The sequence below is a fragment of the Panthera tigris genome, chromosome B2, assembly GCF_018350195.1.
Source record: "Panthera tigris isolate Pti1 chromosome B2, P.tigris_Pti1_mat1.1, whole genome shotgun sequence".
In the NCBI taxonomy this organism is placed as follows: domain Eukaryota; kingdom Metazoa; phylum Chordata; class Mammalia; order Carnivora; family Felidae; genus Panthera; species Panthera tigris.
In genome coordinates, this window is record NC_056664.1 from 12,295,395 (window position 1) to 12,315,923 (window position 20,529).

At 45.8% G+C, this 20,529-nt stretch overlaps 1 non-coding gene across 1 annotated transcript; it reads right to left on the reverse strand.

The window, feature by feature from the left end:
- Positions 1-19,325: 19,325 nt before the first annotated feature.
- LOC122238937 lies at positions 19,326-19,388 on the reverse strand. Its single transcript, XR_006218076.1, has one exon. It is a non-coding gene; the product is annotated as a U7 small nuclear RNA (small nuclear RNA).
- Between the last annotated feature and the right edge of the window lie 1,141 nt (positions 19,389-20,529).

The window sequence follows — 20,529 nt, forward strand, 5'->3', positions numbered from 1 at the left end:
CCCCCGCTCCTGGGTCCTTGGCAACACTTCCCAAGGTGTCCTTTCAGAGGGCTGGATTTTCTTGGTTTCTGACATCACCTTCAACAGCCCCAAGGTGTTTTTAGATGCTGGGGCCACCCCAAGGGTTACCTCCTCGGCTGGGGGCCAGCTGCGGTCTCTGTTTTCTCATGCAAGCCACCATGGAAAATGCGAGCAGAGCAGCGTAGAGGGGTGAGACCACATGGTGGGGACAGACCCGGGCAAAGGAAGGGCAGTTCCAGCTTCTAAGCTCTTCCCTTACTTAAGAGAACCCTTCCCCCCCCATTCCGTGGTGAGCCCTCCTTCTCCTACTCCCAAACCCCACTCTGTGGCTGTGCCCCTGACCCTGAGGTCCCTCCTCCCATTTCACACTTCTATCTGGAACCCCTTCCCCTCTTAACCCTTTAAATGCCACTTGAAACCCCTTCCGACTTGCAAATTTTCCACGATCCCCGCAGAGAACACTGCTGCCAGGGAACGATTCTCTGTCCTTTTGCCTGGGTTATCGTCCCTGCTTTTAGAAATCAATCTTGTATCGCCAAACAGTAATGATTAGAAACCTGCAAAGTCAAGTCCAGGGGAAAGGAAGGGCTCGACAACCTCAGCCAGGGCCGAGAGTTGAATTGCACCCTCCAGCCCCATATCACACCGTCATATCTGGCACATGGTTCTGTTTTGGCCCGGTCATGGTGAACTGGAATTTGCGGTGCAAGCCTATCTCCACTACTGCTCCTGGAGGGAAGGAAATGTGTCTTATTTCTCTGCTTATCTTTAATGTTTATTTGTTTTTGACAGAGAGAGAGAGAGACAGAGTGTGAGCGGGGGAGGGGCAGAGAGCGAGAGGGAGACACAGAATCCGAAGCCGGCTCCAGGCGCTGAGCTGTCAGCAGAGAGCCTGACACGGGGCTCGAACTCACAAACCGGGAGATCATGACCTGAGCCGAAGTCGGTCAATCAACCGATTGAGCCACCCAGGCGCCCCTCTCTCCTTATCTTTAAATGTAGGATAGTGCCAGTCACACTAGGCACTCAATAAATGTTCGCCAAATGGGTGAATGAATTAAGTAAGCTCATCAGCTCTGTTCAGCAAACGGACTGGAAAGGAGATACCTCTCAGACCCAAATATGAACTCTGGTTAGTGATTCCCCATAGGGAATCTGGATGTTTGAAGCAGAAATGATCAAGATTAGATTAGCCCCTGTAAGGAAAGCACACAGGACGCAAAAAGACCTAGCCACCGGCCGGTGAATATTGTCAACAAATAACACAGGGCGCGAAGGCTAGGACAGGGCTGGGAGATGGGCACGCCCCCTGCAGGGCCACCCAGCCACGGGATGTGAAGGGAGGCGTCAGTTAGGGGTGGGCAGCACGGCACACAGCCCGAGGGTGTGCGGGAGGGTCCTTGGATGTCCAGCCACCAGAAGTATGGCAGAGCCCTGGGAAAAAGGGCACGAGATGAAGGGCGGTGCTGAGGCCGAAGACTGAGAAGTTGCTGAAGGAGACAGAGGGTCCTCTAGTCCAGCACCCTTCCTGTCGGCCAGCTGTGGGGAACATGAAGCTCTCCCCGCGGGCCAGAGCTCCTGGGTCACCGACCAGAGACTTCTGGAGCATTTTGAAGTGGGCCAAGGATCACCGACTCACCTCCGAGCCAGAATCTCTTGCTAACTCACCAGTAAAGGCATTCGCCACCACCGATGGTTCCCACGGCAGGGGCCCCACACTCTCAGCTTCAGTATCAGCTTCCCTGGAAACGGGTAACAGGTGCACGTTCTCGGATCCACCCAGACCTCCTGATCAGGGGAGGCCCAGCCACCTGTATTTTCACCCAGACTCCAGAAGCTTCTGAAATGAATTCCGAGCAGGTTAGTTTCAAGAAGCACAATCCTTAGAGATTCCGATTGCTCTGGAAGCTTCATCCCCAGGTGATGCTCATTCCCAGCCACGGTTAAGAACAGTAGCTTATGGCTTCTTTGAATTCGTGGAAGTGAAGCCAGTTTCCTTTTCTCCTTGGGCTTGTTATCTCTTCTATAAAATTGGGATAACCCTATCTTATTGACCTCAATGCAAGGTGCCAAATTGGATGAGTTCTTGAAGCACCTTTCAGCTCTAGAGAAAAGATCCCCTGGGTCCTTGAAAAAAAGAGAAGAAAGAAAGAAAGAGAGAAAGGAAGAAAGAAAGGAGGGAAGAAAGAAAGAAAGAAAGAAAGAAAGAAAGAAAGAAAGAAAGAAAGAAGAGGGAGAGAGGGAGGGAGGGAGGAAGAAAGAAAAAGAGAGGGAAGGAGGGAGAGAAAAAGGACAAAGGAAGGAAAGAAGGAAGAAGGAAGGAAAGAAAGAAAAAAAAAGGAGAGAGAGAAAGGGAGTAAGAAAGGAAAAAAGAGAGAGGGAAGGAGGGAGGGAAGAAGGACGAAGGAAGGAAGGAAGGAGAGAGAGACAGAGAAAGGGAGGGAGGGAGGAAGGAAGGGAGGAAAGGACCAGAAAAAGCTGTTGTGGTGAACAGCTCCACAGGACAAAGCGAGACTTCTGGAGGTGGCCAAAGAATATTTGTAGCTGAATCAAATACATTGATATCTCTATTGGCAAGTAGATTTTAATGAAAGGACCATTTCGAAACACTTTTATATAAAGACAAAAGACAGGCACTGCAGTTTCCATAATGAAAACTATATGAAGGTCAGACCAGTATCAGACAGGGCGGGCCAGAATGGGCCCAGGTTTGGATCTTTTGGAGACAACTTTAGTATTCCCTTCTTCTTTCCTCTTTTCTGTACCTCCACCTTCTACATAGAGGAAAATTCTGGAAACCCTTCCCCTGTTTCCACAGACATTCCTGGGACAAAGTGGGACTGACAGCAAAGCCTAGGGTCTGGGGATAGGGACACAACTGGAAATAAAAGCATAAGCAAGAGATTCCTTGAGGACCCAAGATGCTGAGTCCTGGCTAGGAGTCAGGTCTGCCCTGAGAAGTCACTAGGCATTGCCAGGAGCATAGCGAGTGTCCAAGTTTCTGTGCTCAGAATGGGGCAAACCTTACAGTAGAGGAGTTGTTGTGGGGATGGGCCTCCAGGTAGCTGGCTGTGCCAGACTTGGATGATAGCTAGAGTGGCTAAAAGAGGACTGAGAATAGATCACGGCTAGGGAGGAGGGTAGGGAGCCCGGAGTCAGAATAAATGTCCGTTGTTGAGTCCATACACACAGATTATGAGTTGTGCAGTGCTCAGAGTGAACAACTGTGCATGACAGCGTCTCATGATAAGTATGATCAAGAGATATCATTGGGAGTGGCCCTCTATTTCTTTCAAATGTCTTTTTCTCAGGGACTGTTATGTTGAAGACACAGCATAAAGGGCATGAATGTAATCTATCTTCTAATTCCTTTTCCGTCCTGTTGTTTCCCTCACCTTCTTTATTAACTGGCCCCTTAGCTTCTCAAAGACTGACAGGGTAGCTGGGATCAGAACTAGGGCAAAGCATTAGCAAGAGCCATTTGAGATTCAATTAGATAACCCTTTCAAAAATACGTTAACTTTGAATCAATCTGGCACAAATTTAAACGAGAAAGCTTGAATCTTTTCTGTTAATTTAATTATTTTGAGCTAAGGAGAAAAAAAAGAAAGAAAGAAAGTAAAGCAGATGACAAGATCATTATATTTTGCAAACTTCTTTCCAGAGAGGTTATGCAAGATCCCCCAAGTGTGTCCTAAATAAAATCTTGGAGAAAAATGACATCTGTATCCTCGCCGTGTTGGTTACCCGTGAGCTCTGAGAGAAGAGAGTCATTTCATGGGAGACAGAAACATCAGCAGTGAACGGGTGGCCTGGAAGGTGTCTTGGCTCGAGGTGGCCAAGATAGAAAGAAAACAAGAAACGTACCTGGCGTCTTGGCCACATTCCCTCCTTAGAACAGAACTTCATTTTATGGAAGACACAATTATGTCCCAACTCCTCCAATGCTGGCTGGCTGGCCAATTCTATAGAGACAGTCTATTTAAATGTTCTAGGAATGGCTTTGCTGACAGTGCTTGCATATGAAATGCAAGGCCTCCCAAAGATTTTACAGAGCGGTAGAGATTGTGGTGCCTAATTCTACGGAGTGACTAGCTTGTCAGGCCTAAAAGTAGGTACCTTTTACTTTTCTGTAATTCCGTGCATATTTTAGAGACGCTATACATTGGCTCGTTCTACTTGTGGCTATAACTCGTGGTTAAGACAGAACTCAGGCTTCCGTCTGAAACAAGGAGTAACTAAGTTGACTCACGGGGTGAGTGTCTTACTGTGGGTCCTGCAGCACCGGCCCTCCAGGAGCAAAGGGGACTGGGGGCAAATGACCGTGTGTAGGCACCACGGGGCCACGGCAATGTCAGCTCCCAAGACCGCGGAGGGCTTCCGCTGGGGGTGGTTCTGATTTTCTATATCACTCAAGGCTACAACCCATGTCCCAATTGCCCCAGTGCATGGGAGACACAGAAAAGTGCACACGTTGTCAGGGCAAACTACATTTGGACCGGTTCCTGTGAATGGGATCCGTGATCGTTTGTGGACAATCACAGCATGAGCAGAACTTCCCAGACGGTCACCAGCTAACGCCATGTTCATAAAGGGAGGGTGAGTAACCTCGGGGTTATGCCTTTGTGAGGCCTGGGAAGATATGTAAGTAATAGAGACATCTCTCTTCTGTTCCTGAACTCAATCAAGTACCCTCCCCTACTCAGACAGGGGAGTTACCCTGGCGGGATTTTTGTGGTCCTGCTCTTACACTGTAAGAACCCCAGGAGGGGCCTTCAAATTTTAGAAAAAAAAAAAACAACAACAAAACCTTGTGTGGGAAAGGCAACAATATTCTGGGGCTGGGGAGAAGGGATTCAGGGGCTATCAGAAGAAAACGGAAGAACACAGCAGTTAGGGTCTTGGGAATCCCCAAGACAGTGATGGAGGAATAAACTCTACAGGGGCTCCTTGCTCCTCGCTGTTTCTTCTTTCTGAAAAAACGAATCAGTGCTTCTATTTTCTTTTCCCCCACCGAGTTTCAGAGCCTCCCCCACGGATCAGCATTAGCAGAGGCATTAGACACATCCACGTCTGCGAAGCAGCTTAATTACAGTGAAGCTGGGAGCGTGGTTCGGAGATTGCGTCCCCCTCCAACGGGAGAGTCTGTCTGAGCGCAGGAAGCGAGAGGGAGAGAGCAAGACTCGTCCTCTCTTGCAGGAGGATTTTCGTTAGGGCTAAAAATAGGCCCAGCACACACCGGGCCAGCAGTGCGTGGCCCCTTCCCAGGGGGATTCCCTCCTCTCCAACCTGCTTGGACGTGACCCCCACACCCCCCCGCCTGTTCCAGTGCAGAGCAGTGGGGAAGAGTGTGTGCCCGGTTAGCAGTGACTCATTAAATCCCAGTACCGCGCCTTGTATCCCCGAATTTTGGCCAGGTTACTCAACCAGCAGCCTCCATCTGTAAAATGGAGCTAATACCCATGCTTCCTGCATAGAGTTATTATGGGAACAGGTAGATGTAATCCATGTGCGGTGCTTAGGGCCCTGCAGGGCGAGTGGCTCGGTAAATGTTGGTGGTTCCTTTGTTATTATAATTTCCTGTTTTTCTCAGCATCAGTGATGACCCCTGTCTTCATAGGAAGCAACCTGGCTAGTGAAGAATCTTAAGGGATGACCAGGATGAGGGTAAATAAATGTGTTCTTCCAAAAGAAAAATTTCCAGGCTTGAAAAATAAATGTTATCCTAGGACAGGGGTTGGCAAACGTTTTCCAGAAAGGGCCGGATAGTAAATATTTCAGACTTTGCTGGCCATTCTGCCTCCGTTGCAATGACTCAACTCTGCTGTTTTTTAGTGCAAAGTTGGCCACAGGCAATATGGGAGTGGATGAGCGTGGCTATGTGCCAATAAAACTTTATTTACACTAACAGGCAGCTGTTGGCCCGCAGCTAGAGTCGGCCAACCCCTGTCCCAGGCTATAAACTCCATGACAGAGGGACCAAACCCGTAACGTTCACCTCCGTGTCCTGCTGGTTAACGTTGTGCCCAGCTGCTCACATTCTGATTATTTCTGAGTGAATGGATGGAAACCCCAGAGGGATGGGTTTTTCATTTTTAGTTTTTCAACGTTGGCCTTCGGCACCCCTATCTGGACTGTGACACCCACGCTTCTAAGCTCTGCCAACAGACATGCTTATTCTGGGAATAAGCACCATGCCTATCCAAGGGATTTAGGCTCTCTGCAAATAAGTGTTATGCCCCAAAAAATAAATAAATAAAATTTAAAAAAAAAAAGTGAAAATAATGACACAGACTCCAACAATCCCCAGAGCTGACAATCATACAGCTTTATCTGGTGGCCCGTTATGGACTCAGATCTGGCACAAACGGTCGGCCATCTACTTCTGGGCAACCCCAAGCCCAGAAATTTCCGCTGCGTTGTTCCCGCTCCCCTACCTGGGTTCCCGGGACAGGCAGCTCCGTCATGAGTCAGACGAGCTTATGGACCCTGTGAGCTTAAGCAAACGACTTCCTGTCTTTATGCTTTGGCTTCCTCACCTGCAGAAAGGAAATGGTGATACCACTGACTTCCGTCGTTCAGGTGAAGATGTACAAGACGGCCTTCCGCCCGTTGCCTGATTAGCACGCCCTCCACAAAAATTAGCTTTATTGTTTCCGGACCGGCACCTCGCTCCTGTCAAAGTAGTTGCTAAGGGCAGCCTTGCCCTGGTTTTGCACGGAGAGTTGCCTGAGAGGCAGCGCTTCCTGATTCCCTCCCATCCTTATGGAGCTTTCTTCCTGCTCTTTCCCTCTCCCACCTGGCAGTCTCCACATCTGCAGGGGGTGGCGGTGTTCTGAGCCCCTTGGGAACCAGGACATCCTCTCGAGGCTGGAGAACATACTCCCAAGGGCTCAAAGGGGAGAGAAGAGTCGTGCTTCGAAACACACTCGAACGGGCAAACAGGACGGGGGCGTGTGTCCCATGCTCTTCTTCTCTTTCGCTGGGCCTCGAAAGGCAAGGGTTGTGTAAATCCCATCAGAGGTTCTCACTGTGCCTCAGGCTCCCCAGTTGAAAACAGGAAATTGAGGGGCGCCTGGGTGGCTCGGTCGGTTAAGCGTCCGGCTTCGGCTCAGGTCATGATCTCACGGTCCGTGAGTTCGAGCCCCGCGTCGGGCTCTGTGCTGACAGCTCAGGGCCTGGAGCCTGTTTCAGGTTCTGTGTCTCCCTCTCTCTCTGCCCCTCCCCTGTTCATGCTGTGCCTCTCTCTGTCTCAAAAATAAATAAACGTTAAAAAAAATTAAAAAAAAGAAAACAGGAAATTGTAATTTCAGGACTGCCTAGGGAATAATAAAAATGAGGGTTTTAAAGCACTTTGCAAAAATAAAACGCGGTTGACATACGGTGACATCATTTCATCGTAATGGTTTTACAGATAGCAGGATAATGATACAAGCCACCAAAGGTCTAAAATAGTTTTAGGGACAGCTCTGCCTGGAGGCTAAATGACCTCAAAGCACCTTCTAACTGGTTCTCTATGACTACGATACACCTTCACCAATTTCAGAATGATGCAGCAGGGGTGGGGAGCAAAGCCCATCGGAATTATTGAAGAAATATGCTTTATTGCAATCGGTCCACCAAACTAGCTCTTTTAAATTTTTTTTCTTTCTTAACGTTCATTTATTATTGAGAGACAGAGAGAGACAAAGCATGAGCATGGGAGGGGCAGAGAGAGGAGGAGACACAGAATCCGAAGCAGCCTCCAGGCTCTGAGCTGTCAGCACAGAGCCTGATGCAGGGCTTGAACTCACGAACCGCGAGATCACGACCTGAGCCGAAGTCGGACACTCAGCCGACTGAGCCACCCAGGTGCCCCAAAGCTAGCCCTTTTAGAAATAAGAAGTGGACAGAAAATAACCAAATGTTCCCACAAGGTGTTTGCCTAGTAACAGATAAAAGTTATTTACAGTTGCTTGTACCTGAAGAGGTGTTTACAGAGAGTTCCAGGGTACTTAAAAACTGTTTATTCTCTTAGTATAAATTTTTGTCTGCATTCTCTGGCCCCCATCCTGGGGGTGTTGTTGTTTTGCTTTGAGTTTGGTGTAAAAAAAAAGATAGGAATTCCTTTAACTTGCTTAGCAAGCCCTATCTCCGTGGACATTGCCAATATAATCTAAATATTTCCTGTATAAATCACACAATTTCACACGTATGGCATCTGCATCCCTAAGGGCTTGGGCCATGCGAACGGCTCAAATCACCGTGCAAAGTCACAGGAGTGCTGAAGGGCCCCGTCTGTGGCCTTTCCAGAGCAAGTGTTGGTGAGCACGTAGGGACCTCTCACTCACCACTCCACCCTGACCACAGTATTTTTGGCCCCTGACCTGCATATGAATGCTTGTAATCTCTGACCGGCTAGGAGAAAAAAACAAATAAAGTTAAATGACCTACTAACCAGTCTATGGATCCAGGGCCTCAAGAACTTTCGTCAGGGTCCAGAACTTTTGTTCCTGGGTCGACGGCCAAAGGGCTGTGAGCGAGCTCACGTAGCTTATGGGTTCAACTGGGGTTGCCCCGTGGTGACCCTTTATTGACTGGACTGAGGTTTACAGACAGCAGGAGCAAGTTCAGAGCAGAGGTACAAATTCCACAGGGTTGGGTGTGGGGGAAGAAGGGGTCCTGGAGGGAGCTGGCCAACGCACGTTGAAGAGAAGTTCAGCCAAGAATCAAGAGAGGACACGTGCCTGGCCAGTGACAGCAGGGACGGTGCAGGCTCCACCAGAAGTTTGCTGACTATCACGATCCTGTGTCCCTAGCTCCAAGCCCGGAGCTTGTCACATAGTAGGCCCCCAATAAAATGAATAAGCATTTGTTTCTCGGTTGAATGAATAGAACTGTCCAGGCCACACAAAGCTACGCGTGGGGAAGTCTGGAGCAAAGCGCATTAACAAGGGTAGGAACAAAGCTAATGAGGTAGGATGCGTCCTGTCTGAAATTGCTTGCCTAGCACCCCAGGTTCCAAATGTCCAGCTTCCACCCCTGGTTCATAGGAGAGCCCACCATGTTGCCTCTTCTGAGACACATCCCTGTGATTTTCTCAGGGTCTCGCATCTTGCCAGTGGGAATTATCATTTATTAAGTTGGTGATACACCCGGGACGGTGCAGTTTTCGTGAAAAGTCATCCATTTTTCAAGGATCAGCCAAATATTAGCTTTGCATCCAGGGGCTAGCACTTTGGTAACAAAAGCCCCCGAATGCCCTGTGGAGTTTGATAACGGCTTGGTCAAATTCATGTAGACTCCTAACAGATGACGAATCCAGCCACAGTCCGTAAGTGTAGTTATGGATGGTCAGTGGGTGGCTAGACATAACACCATCACTCTCTGAAGACCCCTGATTTCAGTCCGAGATTCAGGAAGAGGAAAAACTTTCTGTGAAAATCTAAGGCAGGCAAAATTATTCTGAATCCTGAAGAATCCTGAAAGAAATAAGGTCACAGGGCCTTCCCGGGTGCTATGATGATGTGCAGTGAGTTCTTTCTCTCCTATTACGTGTGCCATCTGGAAGCAAGCTTACCATCTGGGAGGACGCTAAGTGGATTCCAGACGGATCTCCCTTTGATCCAGTCGATATAGACAGGAGAGCACCCAGAACAAACCCTATTCTCTATTGCGAGTTGGCTGCTATATTTCAGCACATGAGCTAAAAGACCAACCCCACCCTGGTAAGAGCCACAGGGAACAGAAACACCTGCAGAGAAGGGCCAGGAGGGGACAAGTCAGAGTCTGAGGACACGCGAAGCACTTGCAACACTGTAGGTCACTGGCTCGGAGGCCTGTGCCATCATTTCAGGCTCCACCTCCTTTTAACCGAAAGGTCACGGTCAATTTTCGTTGTCTGGCACATTTGAGAAGAGTGGAAGAAAACAAAGTTAACGATTAACTCAACGCTTTCTCCCGCTGGCTGTGCCAAGCTGCTACACACACACGGTGCCTCGCAATAGAGGAGATAAAGTCAAGTGTAAGGTGCCTGGGGTTTCTTCTCGGCAACCCAGCAGCCCCAGAGCCGAAAGTGGAGAACGGAGATGACGCTACCTGGCAACAAGAAGGCAAAGAAAGGCTTGGGAGATGTGAGCAACAATTCTGTCCTAATACGTGAATAAGGATACTTACCGCATGGGGTTGTGGGAAGAAACAAAAGCATGCAAAACACCTGGTAAAATGCTGGGCCTATAGGAAATGCTCAATAAACTGTAGAGCTGGTTTTCTTTCTTTTTTATTTTTAAAGTTAAATCCAGTGAAACCTGGCTCGGCGAGCATAACTCGTTCCGGAAACACGCTTGTAACCCAAAGCACTTGTATATCAAAGCGAATGTCAAGAACCATTGGCTCAGTTGCGATCCTGTGATGTTCGGCGTCACGTACAGCTTGTATGACGAGACGTCGCTCGTTTATCAAGTTAAAATTTATGAGACCCGTTCGCGCGTCTTGCGGAACACGCGCAGAACCAGTTACTCGCGAGCCACGGTTTTACCATAATGCCTGCCATTCATGGTTTACAAAGTACTTTTATAACAGTCATATATTTGCAACTTTTGTGAGAAAGGACCAACCATGGTCTCGGGACTGTTTTGCTCCTGAAGAAATTGCGGCTGGGAGTTTTAGTGAATGGTTGGAAGTCGAACGTCTGATACACGGAGATCTTGGACTATGGAAGCCACGGGACTGGATGCTCACTTCACATGGCCACTCGCTTCCCTCGGCCACGTGCATCATCCTTTTTATGGCTTCAGTGCTCTTCCTTCCTCTTCCCCTGGATTATTTTAGAGCTCTGCATCGACGATCCTAGAAAGATGGTACAAATACTGAGAATTTGTAGTCTTTTTTCAGAGATGCCTCATTTCAGGTTGTTCTCAATAGTTGTATATAACACCGAGTAAACCCTTCTGATAATTTGGAGACACAGTTATCTGTGTGTGAGTGGCTATGTTTCTACTCTGGGCTAAAGTACGGGCACTTAGCCCTGATATTATCCAGAAAGGGAATCATTGCCGTAATTCTCTGCTGCACAGAAAATTTAGTATATTGTACATTTGGTAAATTGCACATAAAACAAAATACTTGCGGCATTTAGTGTAGACAAATAATGGTGGTACATAATCCGAATTAAAGAAGGAAAAAAGAAAATATCCAAAAAAAAAAAAAGATAGCTTTTTCATGTTTTATGATGAGCCCATATTGGGTTATATGGTTCTAATTTGTTTCTATAACTTTACTAAAGACTTCTGGATATTCTCCTCATAAAGCTCTATTTGTGGAGAGCTTAAAAAAAATCAGAAAGTAAACCCTTTACAAGGGAGAATTTTCTATGTGGTTGGTCATAGTCTAATTTTTGCCCAAACGAAGGCTCTTTTTCCAGGCCTATTTAGCTATTGGAACAAACCTGGGTGCCTCAGCCGTAGACATTTATTTTGTCTAATAAAAACATTGTGGAATTTGCCTAACATATTTCAATACCCAGGAGATTTTCAGTTATTTATTGATTTGTGTGTTTATTTATCCAATCCTATTTCTGAAAAACATAATAAAAAACCCCAGAAGATAACACCAGAGAAGTATATGTTGAAATCGTCCCATCTCATGGTCCTCGGTATGTGTACCAAGGAACAAATGTGTCCGGTCTTTCTCTGCATGCGATGCACCAGAGGCTCCTTGAAAAGTTGAGAGACGCAGAGGTCGGTGGCTTCTGGTGGGAAAACTACGGTTTGGCACCCATGGCCTTTTCTTCCCTGGGAGCAGTGGTTTAATTCATGGTGTTGGAAAAGTGAGCTAAACACAGACACTGCTGAGTAGGAGGGGGCGGCCTAAAGGTCCAGCCTAGGGTTCGGGGCCTTAACCCAATAGCAATTCAAGAGAAAAATGGTGCGGCTGCCCAGCTCCTTTGGTGCTTTCTCTTCTCTTGTGAGTTAAGATTAGTTACAAGTGCTTCTCGATCTCTTGTCCTCTCACAACACATTGCAAATGATATTTGAATAAGAACACTGAGGAGTATGAATGCAGGTCCTTAGACCAGAGGTACTAGTTCAAAGAGCTCAATCCTTCCTTCCCTCCTCCCCATTCACAATGGCTAATGAGATCCATTCTCTCTCTCTCTCTCTCTCTTTCTTTCTTTTTCTTTTCTTTCTTTCTTTCTTTCTTTCTTTCTTTCTCTTCCTTCCTTCCTCTCTTCCTTTCTTCCTCTCTTCTTTCCTTCTTCCTCTCTCTTTCTTTTTCTTTCCTTCCTTCCTTCCTCTTTCCCTTTCTTTCTTTTTCTTTTCTTTCTTTCCTTTTCTTTCTTTCTTTCTTTCTTTCTTTCCTTCTCTTCCTTCCTTCCTCTCTTCCTTTCTTCCTCTCTTCTTTCCTTCTTTCCTCTCTCTTTCTTTTTCCTTCCTTCCTTCCTCTTTCCCTTTCTTTCTTTTTCTTTTCTTTCTCTTTCTTTCTTTCTTTCTTTCTTTCCTTCTCTTCCTTCCTCTCTTCCTTTCTTCCTCTCTTCTTTCCTTCTTTCCTCTCTCTTTCTTTCTCTTTCCTTCCTTCCTTCCTCTTTCCCTTTCTTTCTTTCTTTTTCTTTTCCTTCTTTCCCTTTCTTTCTTTCTTTCTTTCTTTCTTTCTTTCTTTCTTTCTTTCTTTCTCCTTTTTTCCCAGTCTAATTAACACACAGTGTCACACTAGTTTCAGGTGTGCAATATCATGATTCAACGATTCTGTATGTTATTCATCAAGATAAGTGCACTGTTGATCCCTGTCACCTATTACACCCATCCCCCCACCCACCTCCTCTCTGGGAACCACCAATTTGTTCTCTATAGTTAAGAGTCTGGTATGCTTTTGTTTGTCTCTCTTTTGTTGTTCTGGTTCATTTTGTTTCTTAAATTCCACATATGAGTGAAATCATATGCTCTTTGTCTTTCTCTGACCAACTAATTTTCCTGGTGGTCATGTGACCCATCCCTGGTGCATTGGGAGGACAACTTAATTTGGGTCCCAGGGAAGAAGGAAGAAAGGATAGCAGAATATATAAATGTCGAACTACAGTGCAGGTTAGTATTAGAAATAATATCGATAAATCCCCATCTTTATCATGTTTTAGTGATTCCTTTCGACTTAAAAGACAGTACCAGTCTTGGGCTGAAGTTAGAGAGAAGAGACACAAAACTGCCTCTGGCTACCCAGTCCTTGGCAGTTTCCTACAGTAAGCAAGGCATACCAAAGTCTGGTCTTCAGCTTCAGCAGATCTGGACATGTTAGGGTTTTTTCAGCATACCCAGATGCAGGAGTTCTGGTTCACATTAACCAACCTCATAAGAGACTGATGGATAAACCATAACATCACTTTAAAAGTTTCTAATAGAAGCTATTTTTTTTTCTTATGGTTGGAAATTTAAAGTTTATCATCTACATTGCCCACTTCTCAACATCAGGAAAGTCCATTTGGAACCAGAAGATTGTTTGAGATGCACAGAATCAACACACAGAGGGATGGCTGGATTGCCTCTAGAGAGACTTTAATTAGGCCATGAATGAACTCTCATTGCCGTACTGTGGAGTATATCCCTCTGTAGTGATCTCGATGCTCATAAATGCTAGATCCCATGTGTTAGGCCCTGGATAATACTGGATAAACACAATTCTTTCCCTCTACCTTAAAAGAATCTTAACAGGCCATATTCTATGGTACAGTATAACTGACCAGCTTAGTAAAATCACATTCTGGTCACATCCCTGAAATTCTAAGCAAGTCATTTCAAGTGGTATGGATTGTCTTTCAGACCTTTTTTTTTTTTTTTAAAGTTTATTTATTTTGAGAGAGGTGTGGGGGTGGGGGGGCATGAGCAGGGGAAGGGCAGAGAGAGAGAGGAAAAGACAGAGAATCCCAAGCAAGCTCTGAACTGTCAGCATGCAGCCCCATGAGGGGCTTGAACCATGAGCCCTGAGATCACGACCTGAGCCAAAATAGAGTCAGAAGGCTTAACCGACCGAGCCGCCCAGGCACCCCTGGACCTTCCTTCTCAAGTGACTCATACAGCTGGTGCTACCAGTTACGTATGCATTCTGAGTGTTGTGAAGTCGATATTTTCAAGTTCAAGGGGAGTATCTTATTTCACTTTACTTTACCAGCATCCTCCGGTGATAGGTAATGAGAACAGACAATAAGGTCCATTATCACCTGACTATATGTGGGTCAGTACTTTCTAATAAAAACTGTGCCGGTTGAAAAAAAAATAGCTATAACTATAGCTCCTTAATTCAGCTTACTTGGGGAAAAGACTAACTTGAATTAGCAAAAGTCTTAATCACAGCTTTTGTTTTTTTTAAGCTCTGACTTAATGAAAAAGAGTCTGAATTAGAATGAATTCTCGATACTGCTTCTCTCCTCCATTCACTTTGGCCAACACCATTAACCTCTCCAGGTCCCATCTCTTCATCTGTTTTATAATGAGAATATTGAGCCAACTTGCGTCCGGGGACCCTCCCTGTGTTTACTTCCTTTAATGTGTGTATCTGAAGCCTTCAGGCAGAAGGATTGCCATTTTCAGGCCAGCAAGAGTACTAATTAGAGGATCCTGCCCCAGTGTAACACAATTTTTCATCCCTGAAACTCTCAGAAGTTTAATGACAACAAAAACAACAGACACTAAGTTCCTAAATTAATTCTATGTTTTCCTTTAAGAATATACAGCATCTCAGGACGCCTGGGTGGTTCAGTCAGTTGAGCATCTGACTCTTGATTTCAGCTCAAGTCATGATCCCAAGATTGTGAGATCGAGCCCCATGTTGGGCTCCACCCTGAATGTGGAGCCTGCTTAAGGTTTTCTCTCTCTCTCCCTCTGCCCCTCTCCTTCCCACCCACCCCGCTTCCCACACCATCTCAAAGTAGGCTTGCATGAATGCCAATTATTCGAAAACCCTTCTTGACCACATATTACTTATTTGGGTTTGGGAGGTGAAGGGAGGTCACAGAGGTGAAAGCCCCATGGTCCCTGCCCTCAGAGCTCAGACGCAGCAGGGAATATAGAAGGTCACATCTGCTCTGTAATATGGTACCAAGTGGGTCTTATTATATGAACCCCCCTGACAAAGCACCCAAAAATGGAGCGATCTACTCTGCCTAAAAAGGAAAAGGAAAAAGAAGACTTCCTGGAGGCGGTGACATCAAACCAGCTCTGAAGGATAAAGTAGAGAAAAATAGGGGCTACAACAGGGGGCAGGGTAATCCAGAGGGTGAATTGGGAGCGGGAAGGATTGCCATCAGGTGAAGCTGGAAACGAGAATGGGAATGCGAGGGGGCTTTGAACGATACACAAAAGCATTTGGACTTCACCTTTAACTGGGAGAGTTCAATGATCAGATTAGTATTTTGAGGAGGTCAAAGTGTTGTGGTGAGAGGTTTTGAACAGGGAAAATCTGGAGGCAAGAAGAACAGCCTGGAGACTATTATAATAGGCCAGGTGGCAAGGGATGGGGGCCTGTGCTAAGACGGTACCAGAAAAGATGGATTTGGAAGACATCCCAGAGGAAAAAGAACCCACAGGAACGTGGAAGCTAATTGAATGTGAGAGATAACAGATAAGGGGAGCATGAAAATAAGACTCTCGTGGGTTTTTATTAGATTGGTGGGGTCCGGTGGGCGGTGGTCTCCTCTACGCTAACAGACGTGGATAAGATGTGCTATACAGAGCGTGGGGCTTACGAAAGGTGAGTGATCTGTAGACTGGCTGCATTTGGAAAATCACAAAGGCACTATAAATAGAACCCACAAACAAAAGGCTTTACGTGGCATAGACTTTACATGGCAGTGAGATATTAATGATGTAAGAAAATTACAAAATGACTCAAAGGAATGTTGAGCTTTGGGGAAAATGTGTTTTTGAGAGTTTGAAGTTATAGCTTGTTTAGAGTTATGTTTGCTTGCTTGTGTGTGCCATTTTGGTATGTGGTGGTGTGTATGGGTGTGCTTAGTGCTTTTTGCATGCTTCTTGTTTGCATAAGACCGTCTTTAACCCTAAAATGGAAATGATGTGATAACGACACAATGGTGTGACAAAGGGAGGAGAAGCAATCAAAGTTGGCAAGCCAGCTTCATTCACCAATGTGCCTTCTTGCCCCCACGGAAAATGACTACAGAGCAAGTACACTGTAGCATGCACTAAAATATTTTGCATTTCTATACACAAACAAGATGCAAAATAGATCATTTTATTTTATTTTTAAATGTTTGTTTATTTTTAAGAAAGAGCATGAGCAGGAGAGGGAGGGGGGCAGAGAGAGCGAGGGACAGAATATCTGAAGCAGGCTCTGTGCTGACAACAGAGAGCCCAATGAGGGCCTCAAACTCATGAATCCTGAGATCATGACCTGAGCTGAAGTTGGATGCTTAACCAACTGAGCCACCCGGGTGCCTCACAAAATAGATTCTTTTAAAATTAATTTTGCCAGAGACATGTAATGAATGATTCAATAAGCCACCGTTCTAAGTGATTGTTCTAATAATCGTGACTATCCTACTCAATCTCACATCAGTGAGGATTATTGTTTCTATTTAACAGGTGAGAAACTGAGGCATAGAGAGGTGACAGAAGTTAACCAAGATCATGTAGCTTATAAGCAGAAAGACTAGGGTTTGAGCCAGGCAATCTAACCCCAGAATTTATGAACCTAGCCTCTCTGCTACGTTATCTCCATTTAAATATGACTACATATTTTGCAATATTTACAATTAATAACAGTATTAAATATAGAACCTTTCCTGACATGGGGAAGTATAGAGCCTGTAATTTTGTGAGTAAGGAAAGCTGTGAAACTATGTATAGACTAATTCTTTTAAAAACTATGTTCCATATATTACACCTGCATACACATAGGCATAGGAAAAAAATATCTACCCATAGTTTACCAGTGAGTATCTCTGTGTAGTGGAATTATTGGAGATTTTTATTTTCTACTTAACAATTTCCTGCATTTTTCAGGTTTTCTAAGATAAACTTGAAAAGTTGTATTTGAATTTCCAGTTTCCAGGCCAACCTGCAAAGAGCTGGAAAATGGTCACCCCTGTCCTCCCAACGAGAAGAAAGTGGAACAAGCTAAAATTCAGTGACTCTTCTGGGATCCACCAGAGAATTGAGGTCACAGAGCAAACTGCTGTCCCCAAAACTGGAGAGACAGACAGACAGACAGACAGACACAGAGAATCACAGCTGACATGGAACAGAAGTGCACAGCCGGAGCCAGCATCTGTCGGAACACTTAAACTATAATGGACCAATTACTGGAGGCTCTGAGTGCTCTAGACTGGGGGTTAAGAACTTCTGCGGGGCCTGGTCCCAAAGGCCTCCCACCTGCTTTCCTGAGTTTTAAACTCCAGGAGCCCTACCAGGTTCCCACAGTGAAGATGGGTGGAAAATCCCCTCCTGCTTCCGGTTGGGGAGTGGGAGTGAAGGAGTGAACATTTTTAAAGAAGCCCAAAGCATTCTATTCTCCTCAGAAAAGCCTGCCCTCGAGAGAAACTGTAACCGGATGTAACCGAGGGGGGTTTTGCCAGAACGTAACCAACCAGGGGAAGGGAAATACCCAACTCTGGCTCCCTGGAAGGAAGACCTAAGGACAGGACTGAAAAACACTTTCCCTGCCCCCACACCTTCCCACCACATCAATCAGGGCTTCTGTATAATAACGGTGATTACAGCTGAAAGACCTACAGGCCTGTGACCCCATTTAAGGAGTCTCTAGGAAAACCCAGAGACAATGGGGCAGACAAAAACAGTGACCCCAGAGGGAATGTCACCCTCTGATGTCATAGATACAGCAAAGGGTAAACACAGCCTAACTGCTGGCCAGATTCACACAAAACCTCATGTCAAAAGTCTAACTATCTCAGTTTCTTTCACCCCATATATCATGTCCAGCTTTCAACGACGACAACAACAAAATACAAGGCGTAATTTAAGGCACAAACCACGGTCTGAAGTGACAAAGCAAGCCTCAGAACCAGACTCCAACGTGACAGAGTTGAGAATTATCAGAATAGGAATGTAGAAATAACAGTGGTCAATATGTTAAGGGCTCTAACAGGAGAAGGAGACAACGCGGAAGGTGGGTGATGTAAACAGAGAGATGGAAACTCAAAGAAAGAATCAAAAGTAAACGCCAGAAAGCTAAAACACTGTAACAAAAATGAAGAATGTCTTTGATGGGCTCCTCAGGGAACTGGACACAGCTAAGGAAAGAATCGGTGAGCTTGAAGATATGTCAGTAAAAACTTCCCAAGCTGTAATGCAAGGAGAAAAAAAAATTGAAAAGGCAGAACAGACTATCCAAGAACTGGGTGACAATTGAAAAAAATGTTTAAGTAATAGCGAGAGAATTTTCCAAAATTAATGACACCAAACCACAGATGCAGGGAGCTGAGAGAACACCAAGTAAGATAAATACCAAAAATTCGACACCTACACATATCATATTCAAACTGTAGGAAATCAAAAACAAAGAGGAAATCTTGAAAGAAGCCAGAGATTTATTTTTTGTTAACTTACCTGCAGAGGAACAAGGACAAGAATTATATCAGACTTCCTTTCAGAAACCATGCAAGAGGAGAGTGGAGTGAAATATTTTCAATGTTGAAAGAAAAATCCACCAAACTAGAATTCTCTACCGCACGAAATGATCCTTCAAACGTAAAGTCATGACTTTCTCAGACAAATAAAAATTAAGGAAATTTGTCACAAGTCGACCTGCCTTGCAAGAAAGGTTACAAGAAATCCTTTGAAAAGATGGACAACGATCTAGGTCAGAAACTCAGATCTGCGTAAAGCAAGGGAGAACATCGGAGAAGGAATGGAAGAAGTAAGCCAAGAGCCCCTACTCACACTAAAGAGGCAGGAGCCCACAGTTACCTACCATTGTCACCACCACTGCCAAGGTCAGAGCTCTGTGAGGGCAGGGCACACTCTGCTGCTACAGGTGCTAGAACTGCCCTGACCGAGTAGACACCCAGGAGCTTCTGGAAGCTCCATCAGAAGCAGGAAACAAAAAATGGCTTCTTTTCTCTTTCGTTCAACCCCCATCAGTCTCCCACGGATAACTGGGATGGTCTACCCTTTGGTCACCAGGCACTCCCCTCATCACTCTACCCCGTAACAAGGACAGGGACAGCATCACGCATCTGCCCCACGGCAGGCAACTGTTCCAGCTGAGACGAAGACACCCTCACCCTCTTCCTAAGAAGGGAAAGCGCAAATCCTATCCGCTACCATAGCCACCTCTGGGAGATACTACTTTTTTTTGGGGGGGGGAGTCTTCCAGTAAAGACCAGAAAACCTGCTAGACAAATTCTAAAAGAGCTGTTAACACTAACACTGGGAGATACTACTTCTGCTTCCAGTTCAGCCACAGTCTTGATTTATTATATTCTATAATCGAAAGACCGAATTGTAAAGTTAACAGCCACCAACGAAAATGACAGACCTGGAGCCTGATGGGCCAAAACAGAAGAGAGAAAGGATGCCAACAGGCGCCAACATTTTCTACATAAAATAGAAGGAAGGAGGGAAGAAATCGGTTTTATACGTTTAGGGGTTGTGGGTTGAATTGCGTGGCCCCCAAAGCTGTGTTCAGGTCCTAGCCTCCAGGCCCTGTGAACGTGAGCCGAGTTGGGAACGAGGTCTTTGAAGACGTAATCAAGTTAAGATGAGGTGGTTCTGCGTGAGCAGTGGTACGGACACACGTGGAGAGAAGATGCCACGTGACAGCGGAGGCCGAGACCCGGTGAGACAACTACGAACCAAGGAACGTGGAAGTTTGGCAGCAACAGCCGGAAGCTGGAAGAGGTAAGGAAGGACTCTCCCCCAGAGCCTTCAAAGGGAGTTTGGCCCCGTTGGCCCCTTGATTGCGGACTTCTAGCCCCTGAGCACTGTTAACGGAACGGGACAAAAGTTGTATTTACTTGACAGTTTTTACAAGGCGCCCTCCGGATCCCCAGTTGTCCTTGCCTTGCGGTGGCAGCTGGGACACAGTTGGGCATCTGGATCCCCTCCCTTGGTTTAGCCTCACTTGGAACACGTTTTACAAGAACCCAACTGTACCTTTTATCCCCTAGTACAACATATCCTGACTTCTTTCTTCAAGTATACGTCTAATTTTCAGGCAAATGCTTAGCTGCTGTGGTTTTTAGAAATTTCAATGGGGGCGCCTGGGTGGCTCAGTCGGTTCAGCACCCAACTCTAGATTTTGGCTCAGGTCGTGATCTCATGGTTCGTGAGGTCGGGCCCTGCGTCGGGCTCCGTACTGCCAATGTGGAGTCTGCTCGGGATTCTCTTCCTCTCTGGCCTTCCCTGGCACTCTCTCTCTTTCAGCAGATAAATAAACTAAACAAAAAAAAAAAAAAAGAAAGAAAGAAAAGAAATTTAGATGAAAGTGTTAAAAAATTTTAGGAGTATTTAATTCTCTCTATGCATTTATTGGACCACTGTTGTGGTTTTTTTGTTTGTTTGTTTT